A 19404-nucleotide genomic window follows, 5' to 3' on the forward strand; every position below is an offset into this window, starting at 1 on the left:
GCTTATCTCTGAAACACTTATTTTTGCCTGTTCCAACATCCATACACTGCACAGTTCTATGTAATTAAGGTTATCAATAGCATTTGAATCTATGCTTCTTTACATTCATATTTTACCTTATTATTTTGAACTATTTGCTCCAAACTGGAATCTTTCATGAGAATGTAACATTGACTTTGGTGAGATTTTTATTTTCTCATGGAACAGTTATCATTTTATTCCTAAGCAAAAGACAATATCTGACACCTGGCTTATCAAATTTTTTAAGTTAAAAAATTATTCCCACATTCATTCATTTATGCTTTGCTTTTTCTTGTAACACCAGTTGAGATTGTATGTGTTTTTAGGATTTATTTATTTAGGACGGAACCGTGGCTCACGAGGCTAATCCTCCACCTGCGGCGCTGGCACCCTGAGGTTCTAGTCCCAGTTGTTCCTCTTCCAGTCCAGCTCTCTGCTGTGGCCCAGGAGTGCAGTGGAGGATGTCCCAAGTGCTTGGACCCTACACTCACATGGGAGACCAGGAGGAAGCACCTGGCTCGTGGCTTCAGATTGGTACAGCATGCCGGCCATAGCAGCCATTTGGGGGGTGAACCAATGGAAGGAAGACCTTTCTCTCTAACTCTGCCTGTCAAAAAAAAAAAAAAAAGATTTATTTTAAAGGCAGAGTTACAGAGAGGCCCAGGAAGAGAAAGAGGTCTTCTATCCACTGGTTCACGCACCAAATGGCCACAACTCCTGGAGCTGCACCAATCTGAAGCCAGGATCCAGGATCTTCTTCCAGGTCTCCCATGTAGGTACAAAGGTCCAAGCACCTGGGCCATCTTCTACTGCTTTCCCAGGCCATAGCAGAGAGCTGGATTGGAAGTGGAGCAGCTGGGACTTGAACTGATACCCATCTGGGATGCCGGCACTGCAGGCGGTGGCTTTCCCTGCTATACCATAGCTCTGGCCCCATGATTGTGTTTTAAATGATTTTGTGCACATATTTGGCAAGTACCCACTCAACACTTAAAATACTCTAAAAAGGTATCTATCTATGCAATGAAATATGCCAAAATGTTAATAGTGATTTCCTCTGGGTATGTTCATTCTGAGTGAAAAGTTTTTCATTCTTTTTTATATCTTCTATACTATTCAGTTTTATTTTTTATTTGATTATTGTTTAATAATGAGAATACATTATTTTGATAATTAGAAAAAGCAAATATTGGGGCCGATGCTGTGGCATAGTAGGTAAAGCAGTCACCTGCAGTGCTGGTACCCCATAATGGCACCTGTTTGAGACCTGGCTGCTCCACTTTTGATCCAGCTCTCTGCTGTGGCCTGGGAAAGCAGAATATGACCCAAGTCCTTGGGCCCCTACACTCATGTGGGAGACTTGGAAGAAACTCCAGGCTCCTGGCTTTGCCCCACCCAGGCCATTTTGGGCATTTAGGTAGTGTACCAGCAGATGGAAGACTTCTCTCTCTCTCTCTCTCTCAGCCTCTCTCTCTGCCTCTCTGTAACTCTGACTTTCAAAAAAATAAATCATTAAAAGAAATCTTAATACTTTTTAAATGTTTTTCTCAGGATTTTAAAATCACTATCTAGAAATCAAAGTTCATGTAGTATTGAGATGAAATGTGTTACAAAGTTAAAAATTTGGAATTAAGCAGTATCTACTACAAAAGGAACGAAGACAAAAAATACACCACTGAAAAACAATTCATAGCTTTCCTTTATTTTTTTATTGGACAGGTAGAGTTATAGACAATGAGAGAGAGACAGACAGACAGAGAGAAAGGTCTTCCTTTCTTTGGATCACTCCCCAAATAGCCACTATGGCCGGCGCTGCGCCAATCCGAAGCCAGGAGCCAGGTGCTTCTTCCTCGTCTCCCATGTGGGTGCAGGGACCCAAGCACTTGGGCTATCCTCCACTGCCCTCCCAGGCCACAGCCGAGAGTTGGACTGGAAGAGGAGCAACCGGGACTAGAACCCAGTGCCTATATGGGATGCTGGTGCCACAGGCAGAGGATTAACCAAGTGAGCCACGGCGCCGGCCCCTAGCTTTTCTTTTAAGTCTAAGCAGATTTGGAAAAGATTGAAACAATTACACATTAGAAAAATATCATATTCTAAGAGTTTACATGAGTTTTAAAAAATTTGACCAGTTAGATAAATATACACGTAGTATATGTTATTAGTTATTGTAATCAGTGAAACACTGATTGTGACAAATGACTCTTGATTAAGAAACTTCCAGACTAGTGAAATGATTGATATATCATTTGTTAGTGAATCAGGTGACATTCAATTAGGGATGAAAAACACATTTTCTCAATTTCCATAATGTTACCCAAATTGAATTCTTATTTAGGTACTTCAGTAAAAAGTAACAGTGAATAAGAGTTAAGCTTCCTCATATGGGAAGCTGCTAAAGAGACGGATGAGCATTACTTAACATTCCTACAAATACATGTAGAGCATTAATAGTCTTTAAACATACAGATATAGGATGAGCTGAAGAGGAGGACTCATGCTGATTTCCATCTGTGCCAATATTCCTATTGCAATTCAGAGGAAACCATAATTGCCTAGTATAGAGTGCAACAACAAAAATTTAATAAATAAAGTTCCTGGGAAAATATGCAGTTTCATCAATGCTATTATGCAATTTGCAAATGATAATTTTTTCTAAAGTCAGCTCTCAATATATAGGAATATTAAAATACTAGTAAGACAATTTGAAATAACTCATGGAAACTTGAAGGTAAAAAATACACATCCTCAACATAGGAGTGCCAGTGAATCCCCATTTGGTGGTATCAAAATACCTGACATTTAAAAACTTTATTGGCCGGTGCCACGGCTCACTTGGCTAATTCTCCGCCTGCGGCGCTGGCACTCCGGGTTCTAGTCCTGGTTGGGGCGCCAGATTCTGTCCCGGGGTTGCTCCTCTTCCAGTCCAGCTCTCTGCTGTGGCCCGGGAGTGCAGTGGAGGATGGCCCAAGTGCTTGGACCCTGCACCCCATGGGAGACCAAGAGGAAGCACCTGGCTCCTGGCTTCAGATTGGTTCAGCGCGCTGGCCGTAGCAACCATTTGGGGAGTGAACCAACGGAAAAGATGACCTGTCTGTCTCTCTCTCTCTCTCACTGTCTAACTCTGCCTGTCAAAAAAAATCTTTATTTATCAATTTAAACTGATTATTTTGTTTCTCAGTAAAGAATAAGGTTAAAATACATAAGTCTCTCACTCTATTCTCTATGTGGTATATAAAGATATGGTAAAGCAGTGTCAGATAAATTTCCTTGTATCAAGTTGTGAACTGATCTTATATGAGCCTATATCTTGTCTTCCAGAATAAATGTAATGTGGATTAAAAAAAACGGTTACTGATTTTAAGAACATAAAGTGTAAAATGTTTCTCTAGGGAACTAATTACTGAAAGCAGCAAATGATCAGGCACCAGCTAGGGCAAGATGTAGTCAGGTCAAGCTACAGATGTTCATTTCTCCTGTGGACTTGAAACATGAGCTAGAAAGCCAGATTATAGCAATTGTGAAAAGAAATTATCTAAAGGGAGCTAGGATTTTTTGAATAGCAAAAGAATAATATAAGCTACTAAGTAGTTGGTAGCCCAAGATTCCTGATTCATATGAAAAAGTACAGCTTAGTGTTGACTCAAAAAGAGAAGTGGTAAAAACCAGGTTAGAGGGCACTATACATATACCTAGTGGAAAAACTACCTGGAGTGTCATTATCAGCAGAACTAAACATATCCTAACTAAATGGCATTGCCTTGTTTTATAATAAAGATTAATAATTTTATAATATCTAGGACTAATGCACTTCTAGTAATAATGGTGTTTGAGTTTTATTCTTCAATTCATGTAAGAGTGAGCCAAAATGGCATTTAGAAAATAAGATAATGAAAATATAATTACAATGACAAACTGGCTATAACCCAAAGATAAACTTCCACATAGAGAAGTTGAATATATTTCACAAGTTGGGATAAAATGTTCAAACCTTAGTCTTTATAGTCTCAGAATTGACTTGAGCTCTTTTATGAACTCATACTAGCCAGGGAGCTCTTTGGGGCAAAATAAAACCCTTGGTTAAAGCATCAGATAACTGAACTCACATTCATGGTTCAGACATTTTGAGTAATATACCCATCAAACAATCCATCATTTTAATTGGAATTCTGAACATATAATTAACTATTAGTTTCTTAGAGAGAAAAAAAAACAGTTATTCATAACTGTATTTTAAATTTGACAACTAATAAATTTTCAAACTGTAGTAAATTCTAGAAGTACAAAGACAGTTCTACTGACTGGTCTTTGTCCTAAATATACTAAGTTATTACTAAACATTTACTTTTAGAATTGATCAAATATCGTCAAAATTAGTGAACAATCAGTGTAGGTGCTTTAAATCCTGCAGATAATTTTAAAATGCATTTTATATAATATGTGATTGTGGGATGCCATATCTATTGCTCTAAGGTATTCTGATTAATCCATAAGTGATGTAGAGCCACATAATCTAGTGTGTGTGTATGTGTAAGAAGAACACAGAAAGAGAAGATAGTAGAGAGAAAACAGGTGACCAGTTGGGAGATACTTGCAGCACAGAGTGAAATGGAAGATCAATTCCTAGGCCAATGGATATAAAGTTGGAAGAGACAGACATTTCTAAGGCAGACAAATTAACTAAATATGGAAGAAGGGGAGGCTCTGTGACAGCTCTGGAGTAATTGGTTTGTAGTGATACTCTTAACTAAGATATGGAAGGCATGAGCAGAGTTAACTGTTTCTATGAGTGGCAAGGAAGGAAGGAATAATAATTTAGTAAATCTAGAAGTGAAACAAAAATAAAACAGTGTAAAGTTTATTCGCAGGCTGGAGAGCAATTGACAGGGTCTATGAGGTCGAAGTAATTCTCATAAAAACACTAAGATAATTTATCTGTGATGGTGCAAAAATAATGGGGAGTAAAACAGATGTCATCTCAGCATGAATAAAGGCAGTGATAAAAACTGTGCTGTTAATTTGCAGTTAACACTGATGTTAATTTCATACAAGAATGTCCTTAATTAAACAGTAAATTTCATTAGATTCCACTCTTGAAGATTTTTTTTTGCAAGTTCTTTGATGTTTCAGTGAGAAATACATGTTTAAACTGCGTGTTTATAATGCATGATTTGATGAATGTTTCATATTTATTGCAGAAGACATGTAAGCTAGCTACTACACATATACACATACACACATATCACCACAACCAGGATAATAAATATAGCCATAATCCCAAAAGTTTCTTCCAGTGTATTTAAATTGTTTCCTCCTTCCTCCTTGCACTATGCCCTGAACATGCAAGCAAACACTAATATGCTTTCTGCCACCATAGATTACATTGCCTTTTCTAGCCTCATATAGTATGTTCTCTTTAGCTTCTAAATCTTTGACTCAGTTCAGGTGTATGCATTAGTCCATCCCTTGTTATTGCTGACTGGCATTTGTATTCCATTGCATAGATGCACAGCAGTTTGCTTCTACATTCACCTGTTAAGGGACAATTGGGTTGTTCCTAGGTTTTAGCTATTACAAGTAAAGCTAAGCTGCTATGAATGTAAAGCTGTTATGAATATCCATGTAGACATGTATTCATTTCTCTTCGGTAAATACTTAGTAGTGAATGACCGGACCATATGGTAGGTATATAGGTATATATTCACCTTTTAAAGAAACTACAATGTTCTATTTCCAAAGTGATTGTACAAATTTTTTGATTCCCACGGGCAGTGTTGAAAGTTCTTTCTAGCAGTTGTATGTCTTATAGCAGTTTTACTTACTTTTTAAAAAACTTAATTATTTATTTTAAAAGCAGAGAGAGAGAGAGAGAGAGATTAACTTGCATCTGTTGACTCACTCCTCAAATGGCTGTAACAGCCAGAGTTGGGCCCGACTGAAGCCAGGAGCCTGGAACTCCATCTGGTTTTCCTACAGGTCTCCTATGTGGATGACATAAGCCCAAGTATTTGACCCATGTTCCACTGCTTTCCTAGACACATTAGCAGGGAGCTGGATGGGAAGTGGAGCAGCTGGGACTCGAACTGTTGTTCATATGGGATGCAGGTGTCACAGATGGCTGCTTAACCCACTGTGCCACAACACTGGCACCAGTTTTAATTTTCATCTCTTTAATGACTAATGCATTGAATACTATCTCATATGCTTCCTTAGATTCTGGATATCATGTTTCAGGAAGCACCTATTTAAATATTTTCCCTTTATTGTTTTTTAACTGAAACATCTGCTTTATCACATTTTCAAAGTTTTCAGATATTCTGGATGCATGTTCTTTAAGATTTTTCTCCTGGTTATCAGGGAAAAAATCCTGCTGCTTTGTCTGCTGAATATTTTTTACTTGCTGCCAGATATTATGAACTTGAACTGCCTAGGTGTTATCTTCTTAAAGATTTTCTTTAGCTTTGCCCTAGGATTTGGCTGTGTTATTTGAAAACAGTTGGATTCTTAAGGCTTTCTTTTCATATTTGTTAGGTAGGGCCAGAACGGTTTTCAATCCTAGACCAATAAGGCTCCAATACCCAGACAGTACATTTCTGAGAACTGTACCTGCTGTTTTTAGATGATGAAGGTTTTCCACTCTGGCAGGAACACAAAGCATGCTTAGCCCTGAGGCAGTCCTTGAGATTCTTTCTTTCTCTGCTCCCTGGGGAGCTTTCTTTCCCTGGTCTTCAGTAGCTTCTTCCCATACATGCCCCAATTAGACCTCAGCCATGGATGAAAGGGGATTCCTCTGCAGTGCTGAGAGTCTCTTCCTGCACCATGCTCTCCTCTCCAGTATTCTCCCAGAAAAACCTAGCTGCCATCATCTCCCTGTGCTCCCACTTACATATCTGAACACAGGGAAACAATTGGCTCTGCCTGGGCTTCCCCTTGCTGTGCTGTGGCCTAGGAATCCTCTCCAAGCTGTAAGCTGGGGCAATTAGAGGACTCGCCTTATTGTTTTCCTTCTCTCAACAATGACCCTGACCTGTCTGATGTCCAATATCTGAAACTGGTCATTTCATGTAGGTTTCCCATTTTTGTCTAGCAGTGCTGGGTCCTAAATAACACAAGTTTGACACAAAAACGAAGTCCAGGTCTTCAATTTTTGATATTCTATGTGGCAAAATGCATGCTTCACTTCTGCTACATAGTTAGCTTCAATAGTTATCTTAAGGAAAATTTTATGTGCAGTTCTATGAATTGCAGCTAAAGAAATCACATGGTCTTTCCCCATCAAACCATAGTTGTAGCTCAAAGAACAGATGAATTGGTTATTCAGACTTGGGTACTGGCAAAGTGAAGGAAGTGAAATTTTCATTTTAATGAAAAATAACAATATTTGTTGAACAATATTTGTTCTCAATAAGGAAATCTATATTTTCAAGAAGATAGAGGAGTTCCAAGATGGCGGAGTAGGGAGGGAGCTTAATGCTCTAGTCCAGAGGAAGATAGTTTTAAAAAAAAGTGGAAAGAGTTCAGTCTCAGGGAGGAGTCAGGGAGAAAACGACAGAGGAGGGACACAAATTAGAGGGACATGGTAGACCTACATGGAGGCCATGGAGGCCCACAACTCAGGACTCCAGCAGCCAAAAGCCCACACACCAGCACTGGAAAGTGAGGTGAAATAAGACCAAACAGCCTAAGCCACAGGCGATAAAGCTGCAGGAGGAGCCTAGAGGGAACCTGGCTTGGAGCCCCAAGGGGGATAGTGTACCTGCCAAACTAGAGGAGAAAAAAGAGGGACATGTTTCTCTTTTCCCAATCACTATACAACACTGTCCTGTAACAAGCCAATACAGTGGGCACTATTTTGGACATACATAACAGCTGTGCCACCTTGTGTTCATGTCCAGCAACCAGCCGAGTGGAGACTCCTGACTCTGGTGGGGAGAACTAACAGGGGGCTAGGAGCTTGTGACTGTGGGAGGCTTCTGTGCTGGGTGAAAAAAACTGAGGGTGTGTGGGAGGACTCATGGTGTGGCTGGGACTTTGAGCAGTCACAACCACTCGCTCAGAGCTTCCTGATTACCTGGTGAGGGACATTGCTGGGGAAATATGAACTTACACTGAGGACTGCACAGATCCTTCTGTGTGGTCCTTGGGGCAGAGCAGACAAATATTATACCCACTGGGGCTAGCACTCAGGCTCTAGTCTCCTTTGAGGAGAGAAGCTCAGCTGAGCAGAATAAACTCCCCTTCTGATTAAAAAAAAGAAGAGGAAGAAGAGCAGATTTACCACACCAAACCTGGGTGTGTCACCTTAGACATCCCCTTCACTCTGGAGAACTGAACAGAGCTCCCTGGCAACACCCACTATAAGCCTGTAGTTATTTACCTAAAGCAGACACTATACCTATCCACAGATTATAAAGATAAAAGCCACCACAGCAAAAAAAAGAAAACAAAGAAGAAACAAATAAGTATCTACACAAATGCCGAATAACTAATACACCAATTCAAGAATAAAGAAGACATGATGCCCCCAAAAGAACACAACACTTCAATACTAGCTAGTGAAGATGATGAAATGGAAGAAATGGAATTTAAAAAATTGATCATATGATTACATAGAACTAATCAGGAGCAAATGCACAAACTACTGAAATTTCTACAGGTCATGAAAAAAATATTTCTCCCATGTAATGGAGATCTTAAAGAGAAATCCAAATGAAATGAATAATTCAATGCAACAAATAAAAAATGCAGTGAAGTCTTAACACCAGAATTAGTGAAGCAGAAGAAAAAATAACCCACTTAGAAGGCAAAGGACAGGAAATTATATAGTCACAGCAAGCACCAGAAGAGAAAATTAGAAAACTAAAAAACACGGTTGGGAATTTCCAGAATACTTAAAAACAACTGAACATATAGATCCTAGGAGTTCTTGAAGGCGTGGAAAGAAAGGACTAGAAAGCCTTTTTAGTGAAATAATAACAGAAAACTACCCTAATTTGGAGAAAAAAAGGGACATTCAAGTACAGGAAGTACACATAACTCCTAATACACATGACCAGAAAAGATCTTCAGCATGATACATTGTACAAAAACTCACCACAGATGAAACATAAAGATCCTAAAATGTGCACAAGAGAAATACCAGATTACTTTCCAAGGATCTCCAGTTGGACTCACAGTGGACTTCTCATCAGAAACCCTAGAGGCTAGGAAAGAATGGCGAGATATATTCCAAGTCTTAAGAGAAAAAAACCTGTCAACCCAGAATACTACATCCTGCAAACCTCTCATTTATGAATGAAGATGAAATAAAGACCTTCCATAAAGAAGAGAAATTGAAAGAATTTGTCACCATTAGTCCCGCCCCACAAAAAATGCTTAAGGATCTGCTGCAAAAGAAACACAGAAATGTGGTCATCACTAAAAAAAAAGGTAAAGGAAGAAAATCTCTCAGTAAAGGTTCAAAGGAAATTCAAAGTAAAAAACAGGAATATTTTTGGAAAAATGGCAGGGAAAAGTCATTACTTATTAATAGGAACCTTGAATGTAAATGGCCTCAACTCTCCAGGTAAAAGACACAGACTGGCTGAATGGATTAAAAAACAAAATTCATTGTTTGCTGCTGAGAAGAAACATCTTGCCAACAAGGATGCATGCAGACTGAAAGTGAAAGGATGAGAAGATATTCCATGATAACTGAAAGCAAAAAAGCTGTTGTAACCATCCTAATATCTGCAAAATAGACTTTAATACAAAAACTGTGAAGAGAGACAAAAAAGGGCATTTTATAATGAATAAGGGATCAATTCAATAGGAAGATGTAACTATTATAAATGTACATGCACCTAATTACAGGTTTCGTGACGATTAAAAGAAATGTTAACGGATAGAAAGGGAGACATAGACTCCAAAACAAAATAATGGGGGACTTCAACACCCATTTTCAGCAATGGAGAGACCCATCAGACAGAAAATCAGCAAGGAAACAGCAGATTCAATCGATACTATAGACCAAATGGATATAATGATGTCTAGAGAACTTTTCATACTACAGTTGCAGAATACATATTCTTTTCACCAGTGCATGGATATTCTCTAGCATTGACCACATACTAGGCCCTAAAGCAAGTCTCAGCAAATTAAAAAAAAAAAAGATTGAAATCATGCCACACATCTTTTCAGACCACAATGCAATGAAGCTGGAAATTAGCAACTCAGGAATCTCTAGAACATATGCAAACACATGGAGACAGAACAACATTGTCCTCAATGAACAGTGGGTCATAGAAGAAATCAAAAGAGCAATCAAAAAATTTCTGGAAACAAATGAAGAAAACACAACGTATCAAAACTTACAGTATACAGCAAAAGCAGTGTTAACAGGAAAGTTTATAGCAGTTGGTGCCTACATCAAGAAATTACAAAGGCACCAACTAAATGAGCTATTGATTCATCTCAAGGATCTAGAAAAACATCATCAAAACAAACTTAAAACTAGTAAGAGAAAAGTAATAATTAAAATTAGAGAAGAAATCAACAAAATTGAATAAAAATACAAAATACAAAAATCAGCATAATGAACAGCTGTTTTTAAAAAAAAAACAAAATTGACACACCACTGGCCCAACTAACCAAAAAAAGGAGAGATAAGACCAAATCAATAAAGTTAGAGATGAAAAAGGAAATGTAACAAAAGACACCAAAGAAATAAAAATAATCATCAGAAATTACTACAAAGAGCTATATGGCAACAAACTGGGAAACCTAGAAGAAATGGATTCCTGGATACATACAATCTACCTAAGTTGAGCCATGAAGACAAAGAAAACCTAGACAGACCCACAACCAATATGGAACTTGAATCAGTAAATAAAAGGCCCTCTCCACAAAGAAAAGCCCAAGACCAGATGGATTCACCGCTGAATTGACATAACATTTAAGAAGAAATAACTCCAATTCTTTTCAAGTTATTCAAAACAATTGAAAGGGAGGGAATCCTCCCAAATTCTTTCTATGAAGCCAGCATCATATTAAATCCTAAACCTAAAAAATATGCAACAGAAGAAGAGAATTAGAGACAAATATCCCTGATGAACATAGATGCAAAAATCCCCAACAAACCTCTAGTCAATTGAATCCAGCAACACATCAGAATGATCATCCACCAAGGCCAAACGGGATTTTTCCTTGGTATGTAGGATGGTTCAACATCGCCAAGTCAATCAATGTGATACATCACATTAACAAACTGCTGAACAAAAAACACTTGATTAACTCAATAGATGCAGAGAAAACATTTGATAAAATACCCTTTCATGATGAAAACTCTAAGCAAATTGGTTATAGAAGGAACATTCCTCAACATAATCAAGGCAATTTATGGCCATCATCAAATTGAATGGGGAAAAGTTGGAAGCATTCCCACTGAGAACTGGTACCAGACAGGGATGCTAATTCTCAACGTTGCTATTTAATATTGTCCTGAAAGTTTTAGCCAGAGCCATTAGGCAAGAAAAAGTAATTAAAGGGATACAAATTTAGAAGGAAGAAGTCAAACTACCCCTCTTTGCAGATGATATGATTCTATATATAGGGGATCCAAAAGACTCCACTATTGGAATTCATAGAAATTTGTTAAAGCAGCAGGATACAAAATCAATACACAAAAATCAACAGCCTTTGTATAAACAGAAAATGCCATGGCTATGAAAGAACTTCTAAGATCAATACCAGTCTCAATAGGTACAAAAAAATTAACTTGGAATAAATTTAACCAAGGATGTCAAAGATCTCTAAGATGAGAATTATGAAACATTACAGGAAGAAATAGAAGATACAAAAAAAGGAAAAACCTTCCATGTTAATGAATTGGAAGAATCAACATTATCAAAATATCCATTGTTTCAAAAGCAATTTAAAAATTCAATTCAATACCAATCAAAACACCAAAGACATTCTTCTCAGATCTGGGAAAAAATGATGTTGAAATTCATATGGAAAGACAGGAGACCTCGAATAGCTAAAGCAATCTTATGCAACAAAACAAAGCCAGATGTGTCATAATACCAGATTTCAAGACATATTGCAGGGCAGTTATTATCACAACAGCCTGGTATAGGCACAAAAACAGATGGATAGACCAATGGAACAGAAGAGAAACACTGGAAATCAATCCCAACACCTACAACCAACTTAAACTTGATCAAGGATCTAAAACCAATCCCTGGAGCAAGAACAGTCTCTTCAAAAAATAATGCTGGGGAAACTGTGTTACCACATTCAGAAATATGAAGCAAGACCCCTGCCTTACACCTTACACAAAATCCACTCAACTGGATGAAAGATTTAAATCTATGATGTGACATCAAATTATTAGAGAACATTGGGGAAACCCTGCAAGATATTGGCACAGGCAAAGAGTCCTTGGAAAAGACCCAGAGGCACAGGCTGTCAAATGCAAAATTAACAAACAGGATTAGATCCAATTGAGAAGTTTCTCTACGGCAAAAGAAACATGCAGGAAAGTGAAAAGGCACTGAAGAAATGTGAGAAATTATTTGCAAACTATGTTATTGATTAAGAATTAATAACCAGAATCTTGAAAGAAATTAAAAACCTCCCTCCATAACAACAAAACAAACAACTCACTTAAGAGATGGGCCAAGGACTTAAACATTTTTCAAAAGAAGAAATCTAAATGTTCAACAAACACAAGAAAAAATGTCCAGGATCACTGGGTGTCAGGGAAACATAAATCAATGCCACAACGAGGTTTCACCTCACCTCAGTTAGAATGGCTTTCATACAGGAATCAACAAACAAATGCTGGAGAGGATGTGGGGGAAAAGGTACCCTAATCCACTGTGTTTGGGAATGTAAACTGGTAAAGCCACTATGGAATACAATATGGGGATACCTCAGAAATCTGAATATTGACCTAATATGACCTAGCTATCCCACTCCTGGGAATTTACCCAAGGGAAATGAAATCAGTAAATAGAAGAGTTATCTGTATACCTCCATGTTTATTGTAGCTCAATTCACAATAGCTAAGACATGGAATCAACATAAATGCCCATCAAGTGAAGACTGGATAAAAAAATTATGGGATACGTATACTATGGAATACTAGACAGCAGTAAAAAGAAAAACTAACTCTGGTCATTTTCAATAAATGGACCAATCTGGAAAACATCATACTTAGTGAAACAAACCAGTCTCAAATGGACGAATACCAAATGTTTTCCCTGATCTGTGAGAACTAATAGAATACCTAAAACAAAAACTGTAGAAGTGAAATTGACATTTCAAGAAGTGATGCTTGGAGTTGTGCACCCATACAGAACTGTGAGGCATCCCTCAGCTCCAGGATTCAAGTTGCCTAGGCAGAGCACCTTGGGACAGCTGGCTTGGGGAACACCTGTCTCTCTGTGGGTCAGACAGGTTGGTGGGGCAGAGTGGAACCTGTACAACCAGTGACTATGGGAGCCTTGTATGCTTAGACAGTGGGGACTTGATGGCTGCACAAGAGAGTGCAAAGTGTATCTGGGTCTATGGGTAATCACTGTGTGCAGCTTCACATGCCTGGAGCTCTCTGGTTGTCGGGGGTGAGTCACTGAAGCAGGATCCATGTGCAGAGTGAAGACTTGCAGATCTGTGTGGATCACAGCAGCACAGCTAAGTGCTGCACCCACTGAGGGGCTAAAACCCAGGCACTGATAACCTTGGAGGAGAGGAGGTGAGGGCATGACCACATCAACAGAGGTGACCATTGCCCCTTGTCTATTAGCAACAGATCAACCATACCCATATTGGGTGTTACCCTGGATACTCACTCCATACTACGGCACTTAACAGAGACCTCCCAGGCCATACTGAGCACACACCTCCTGAAATGCCCTGAAAGTGCGGACATTCTACAATGCCACAGGGCCATCAGAGTAAAAAAAAAAAAAAAAAAAAAACAGCAAGTATTTCCACAAATGCCTAAAAACAAATGCGGAAATTCAAGAAACAAGAATAAGGAAGACATTATGAACCCCTCAAAGCTACACAACATTTCAACATTAGAATGTGAAAATGAAAAGATTAATGAAATGTCAAATAGAATTCAAAGGATTAATCATAGGGTTACCTAAAAGTAATTGGCAGCAAATCTACAAACTAAAGAAATCTACACATGACATGAATGAAGATTTTTTTTTTCCATGAAATTGAAATTTTAAAGATAAGTCAAAATAAAACATTAGAAATGAAGAATGCAATAAATCAAATAACAATGTGGAAGAATGCCTTAACAGTACAATTGGTGAGGCAGAAGAAAGAATATTCAAGCTAGAAGACAATTTTCTGGAAATTTTTCAGTCAGACCAAAAAAAAAAAAAAAGCAATTAGATAACTTAAAAACAGTGATGGTGATTTATAGGATAGATTAAAATGTTCCAGCATACAGATCTTAGGAGTTCCTGAAGGTGTAGAATGAGACAATGGAACAGAAGGCCTAATTAGTGAAATAATTACAGAAAACTTCCCCAACTGGGAAAAAGAAAGCAACTTCCAAGTATGGAAAGCACCCATAACTCCAGATAGACATGACCAAAAAAGATCTATACCATGACACACTGTAGTCAAATATTCAACGGTAAAACATGCAATAATGATTCCAAAATATTCATGAGAGAAATGCTAGATTACTTTTTGAGGATTGCCAATTAGAATCACAGCTGACTTCTTATCAGAAACTCTTCAGGCCAGGAAAGAATGGAGAGATATAGTCCAAGTCTTAAGATAACAACAACGGCCAGCGCCACAGCTCAATAGGCTAATCCTTCGCCTGCAGCACCAGCACCCTGGGTTCTAGTCCCAGTTGGGGCACCGGATTCTGTCCCAGTTGCCCCTCTTCCAGTCCAGCTCTCTGCTGTGGCCTGGGAAGGCAGTGGAGGATGGCCCAAGTGCTGGGGCCCTGCACCCCATGGGAGACCAGGATAGGCACCTGGCTCCTGGCTTCGGATTAGTGTGGTGCGCCGGCCGCGGCAGCCATTGGAGGGTGAACCAATGGCAAAGGAAGACCTTTCTCTCTGTCTCTCTCTCTCACTGTCCACTCTGCCTGTCAAAAAAAAAAAAAAAAGATAACAAAAAACTGTCAATCCAGAATACCGTACCCTGCAAAACTCTCATTTATGAAGGTGAAATAAAGATCTTCCATAACAAATAGAAATTGAAAGAATTTGTCACCACTCATCACACTCATCAAGATTTACAAAAGATGCTTAAGGATGTGATACACATGGAAACACAGAAAATGGCCATAATTATGAAAGAATGTAAAGGCAGAAAATTTCCCATTAAAAACAAAAAAAGAAATACAAAGTAAACAATAGGAATATTTATGGGAAAATAGCATGGCCCAGTCGTTACTTACTAACAGTAACCTTGAACATATATGGCCTCAACTCTACAGTTAAAATATACAGACTGGCAGAATGGATTAAAAAATAAGATGCATCTATTTGCTGCTTAGAAGAAACACATCTCACCAACGAAGATACACACAACTGAAAGTGAAAGGATGGAAAAAGATATCCCATGATAACAGAAAGCAAAAAAGAGCAGGTGTTTCCATCCCAATGTCAAACAAAATAGACTTTAACACAAAAAAAGCTGTTAAGAGACAATGAAGGGCACTATGTAATGATTAAGGGATCAACTCAACAGGAAGACATGACTAAAATAAATGTATATGCTCTCAATTACAGGGCACCTGGCTTTTTAAAAGAAATGTTAATAAATTTAAAGGCAGGCATAGACTACAATATAATAGTAATGGAGGACTTTAACACCCCACTTTCATCAATGGACATATCAACTAGACAGAAAATCAATAAGGATTTGGCCCAGGACGCGTTCCACGGGCACCCGGGCATCACGGAGGAGCCGCTGCGGAGCCAGCTCTATCCGGATGTGCAACCTGAGGAATTTCGCCCATTTCTGGCGAAAATCAGGGGAATTCTTAAGTCTATTGCATCTGAACACATGGATTTCAACCAGCTGGAGGCATTCTTGACTGCTCAAACCAAAAAGCAAGGTGGGATCACTTCTGAGCAAGCTACCGTCACTTCCAAGTTCTGAAAGAGCCACAAAACAAAAACCCGCAAGAGCCTCGTGAACCAGAGCTGCTAGGACAATGGGCTTCGGGGCCTGAGCTGGAGAGTTGATGGAATCTGAATTTCTGTGTTTGGAATTTGATGAGGTGAAGGTCAACCAAATCCTGAAGAAGCTGTCAGAGGAAAAAATATCAGCACACTGATATAGCCAGCGTAACTGCAGATGACACAGGAAGGAGTTGGAGTTTTTGAAGCAAAGGTGTTCATGATTCCTCCTCTTTTTAAAAAAATATTGTTCCCCCATTGGTATTAAATTTTCAAATTCAAATCTTAAAAAATCAACAAGGAAACAACAGAGCTAATTGACACTATGGACCAAATGGATCTAACTGATATCTACAGAATTTTTCACTGCACAGTTGCAGAATACACATTCTTCTCATCAGTGCATGGAACTTTCTCTAGGATAGACCATATGCAAGGCCACAAAGCAAGTCCCATAAAATCCAAAAAAATTAATCATACTACACATCTTCTCTGACCACAAAGGAATGAAGCTGGAAATCAACAACTCAGGAATCTCCAGATCATTTGCAAACACAGAGACTGAACAACATGCTCCTGAATCAATAATGGGTCATAAGAGATAAAGAGAAATCAAGAAAATTCTTGGAACAAATGAAGGCAATAATACATCTTACCAAAATTTATGAGATACTGAAAAACAGTGTTAAGAGGAAAGTTTATATTAATTGGTACCTACAGAAAGAAATAGGAAAGGTACCAAATAAATGAACTAACAATGTATCTCAAGGACCTAGAAAAACAAGAAACCAAACCCAAAATTATTAGGAGAAAAGATATAATTAAAATTAGGGAAGAAATAAATAAAATTGAAACAAAAAAATAAAAAGATCTGTAAAATGTTCAGATGGTTTTTTGAAAAACTAAACAAAATGATACACAATTGGCCCAACTATCCAAGAGAAGATAGAGGACCCAAATCAATAAAATCATAGATGAAAAAGGAAATACAAAAACAAATACCACAGAAATAAAAAAAAATCATCACGAATTACTACAAAGATCTGTATGCTAATAAACTGGTAAACCTAGAATAATTGGATAGATTCCTGGAAACGTACTACCTACAAAAATTGAGTCATGAAGACATATAAAACCTAAATACACCAATAGTGAAGACAGAGACTGAATCAGTAATAAAGACTCTCCCAAAAAAGAAAAGCCTAGGGCCAGGTGGCTTCAGTGCTGAAATCCAACAGAAAATTAAAGAACTAATTCCAATTATTCTCAAGCTATTCAAAACAATTGAAAGGGAGCAAAACCTCACAAACTCCTTCTATTAAGCCTCCCTCACCTTAATCCCTAAAGCAGAAAAAGTAACAGAGAAAGAGAACTACAGAACAATATCCCTGATAAATATAGATGCAAAAATCCTCAACAAAATATTAGTTTATCAAATCCAAGAACACATCGACTAAGTGGGATTTAACCCTGGTTTGCATAGATGATTCAGCATTTGCAAATCAACCAATGTGATACATCAAATTAACAAGTTGAAGGACAAATATTATATGGTTATCTCAATAGATACAGAGAAAGCTTTTGCTAAAATACAACACCCTTTCATGATGAAAACTTTAAGCAAATTGGGTATAGAATGAACATTCTTCAACACAATCAAGGTAATTTATGGCAAATCCAAGGATAGCAACCTATTGAATAGGGAAAAGTTAGAAGCATTCTCCCTAAGATCTGAAACCGGACCGAGGATGCCCACTCTCAACATTGTTATTTAATACAGTCCTGGAAGATTTAACCAGGCCATTAAAAAAGAAAAAGAAATCAAAGGAATATGAATAAGAAAGGAGGAAGTCAAAATATGCCTAGTTGCAGATGACATGATTTTATATATTTATATATATATTTATACATATATAAATTTATATATAAAAATTTATATATATATATATATATATGGAATCCAAAAGATTCCATTAAGAGATTACTGTAACTCATAGAAAAGTTTGGTAAAGTGGCAGGATATAAAATCAACACACAAAATCAACAGCCTGCGGCTGGCACTGTGGCATAGCAGGTAAAGCCGCCACCCACAGCACCAGCATCCCACATGGGCACCAGTTTGAGACCCGGCTGCTTCACTTCCAATCCAGCTCTCTGCTGTGGCCTGGGAAAGCAGTACAAGATGGCCCAAGTCCTTGGGCCCCTGCACCAACATGGGAAACCCGGAAGAAGCTCCTGGCTCCTTACTTCGGATCAGCACAGCTCCAGCCATTGCAGCCATCTGGGGAGTGAACCAGCAGATGGAAGACTCTCTCTCTCTCTCTCTCTCTGCCTCTCCTCTCTGTGTAACTGACTTTCAAGTAAAATAAATAAATCTTTAAAAAAAACAAGCTTTTGTATATGCAGAAAATGTTATCGCTCAGATCGAGCTTCTAAGATCAATCCAATTCACTATAGCTACAAAAAGAATTAAATACCTTGGAATAAATTTAACCAAGGATGTCAAATATCTCTATGATGAGAATTATGATTAAAGGAAGAAATATAAGATACAAAAAAATGGAAAAATCTTCCATGTTCATGGATTAGAAGAATCATCATCAAAATGTCCATACTACCAAAAGCACTTGATAGATTCAATGGGATACCAATCAAATACCTATGCATTCTTCTCAGATATAGAACAAATAATGTTAAAATTCAAATGAAAACACAAGAGACCCCAAATAGCTAAAGCAATATCATACAACAAATACCCAGAGGCATCATGATATCTGATTTCAAGACGTACTACAGGGTAGTTATAATCAAAACAGGCTGGAACTGGCAAAAAACAGATATATAGAACAATGGAAAAGAACAGGAACTCCTTAAATCATTCCCTGGAGCAAGAACAGTCTCCTCAACAAAAGTGCTGGGAAAATTGGTTCTCCACTTGCAGAAGTATGAAACTAGAATCCTACCTCACACCTTACACAAAAATCCAATCAAAATGAATCAAAGGCTTAAATCTATGACCAAATCCTATAAAATTACTAGAAAACACTGGTAAAACTCTTCAGGACATCTACATAGGCAATTCTTCTTGGGAAAGAACCCAGAAGTGCAAGCAATCAAAGCCAAAATTCACAAATGGGATTACATCAAGCTGATATGCTTCTGCACAGCAAAAGGAACACTCAGCAAAGTGAAGAGGCAACCAACAGAATGGGAAAAAATATTTGCAAACTACACAACT

General features: G+C 38.0%; 1 protein-coding gene and 1 pseudogene across 1 annotated transcript in view; one reads left to right on the forward strand and one right to left on the reverse strand.

Moving 5' to 3' along the window:
- Positions 1-19404, reverse strand: part of BANK1 (B cell scaffold protein with ankyrin repeats 1) — a 313671-nt gene that overhangs the window by 260988 nt on the left and 33279 nt on the right. The gene's annotated exons all lie outside the window — the stretch shown is intronic.
- Positions 16014-16324, forward strand: LOC133765781 (COMM domain-containing protein 1-like; annotated as a pseudogene).

The sequence above is a fragment of the Lepus europaeus genome, chromosome 8 (assembly GCF_033115175.1).
Source record: "Lepus europaeus isolate LE1 chromosome 8, mLepTim1.pri, whole genome shotgun sequence".
Taxonomy (NCBI): domain Eukaryota; kingdom Metazoa; phylum Chordata; class Mammalia; order Lagomorpha; family Leporidae; genus Lepus; species Lepus europaeus.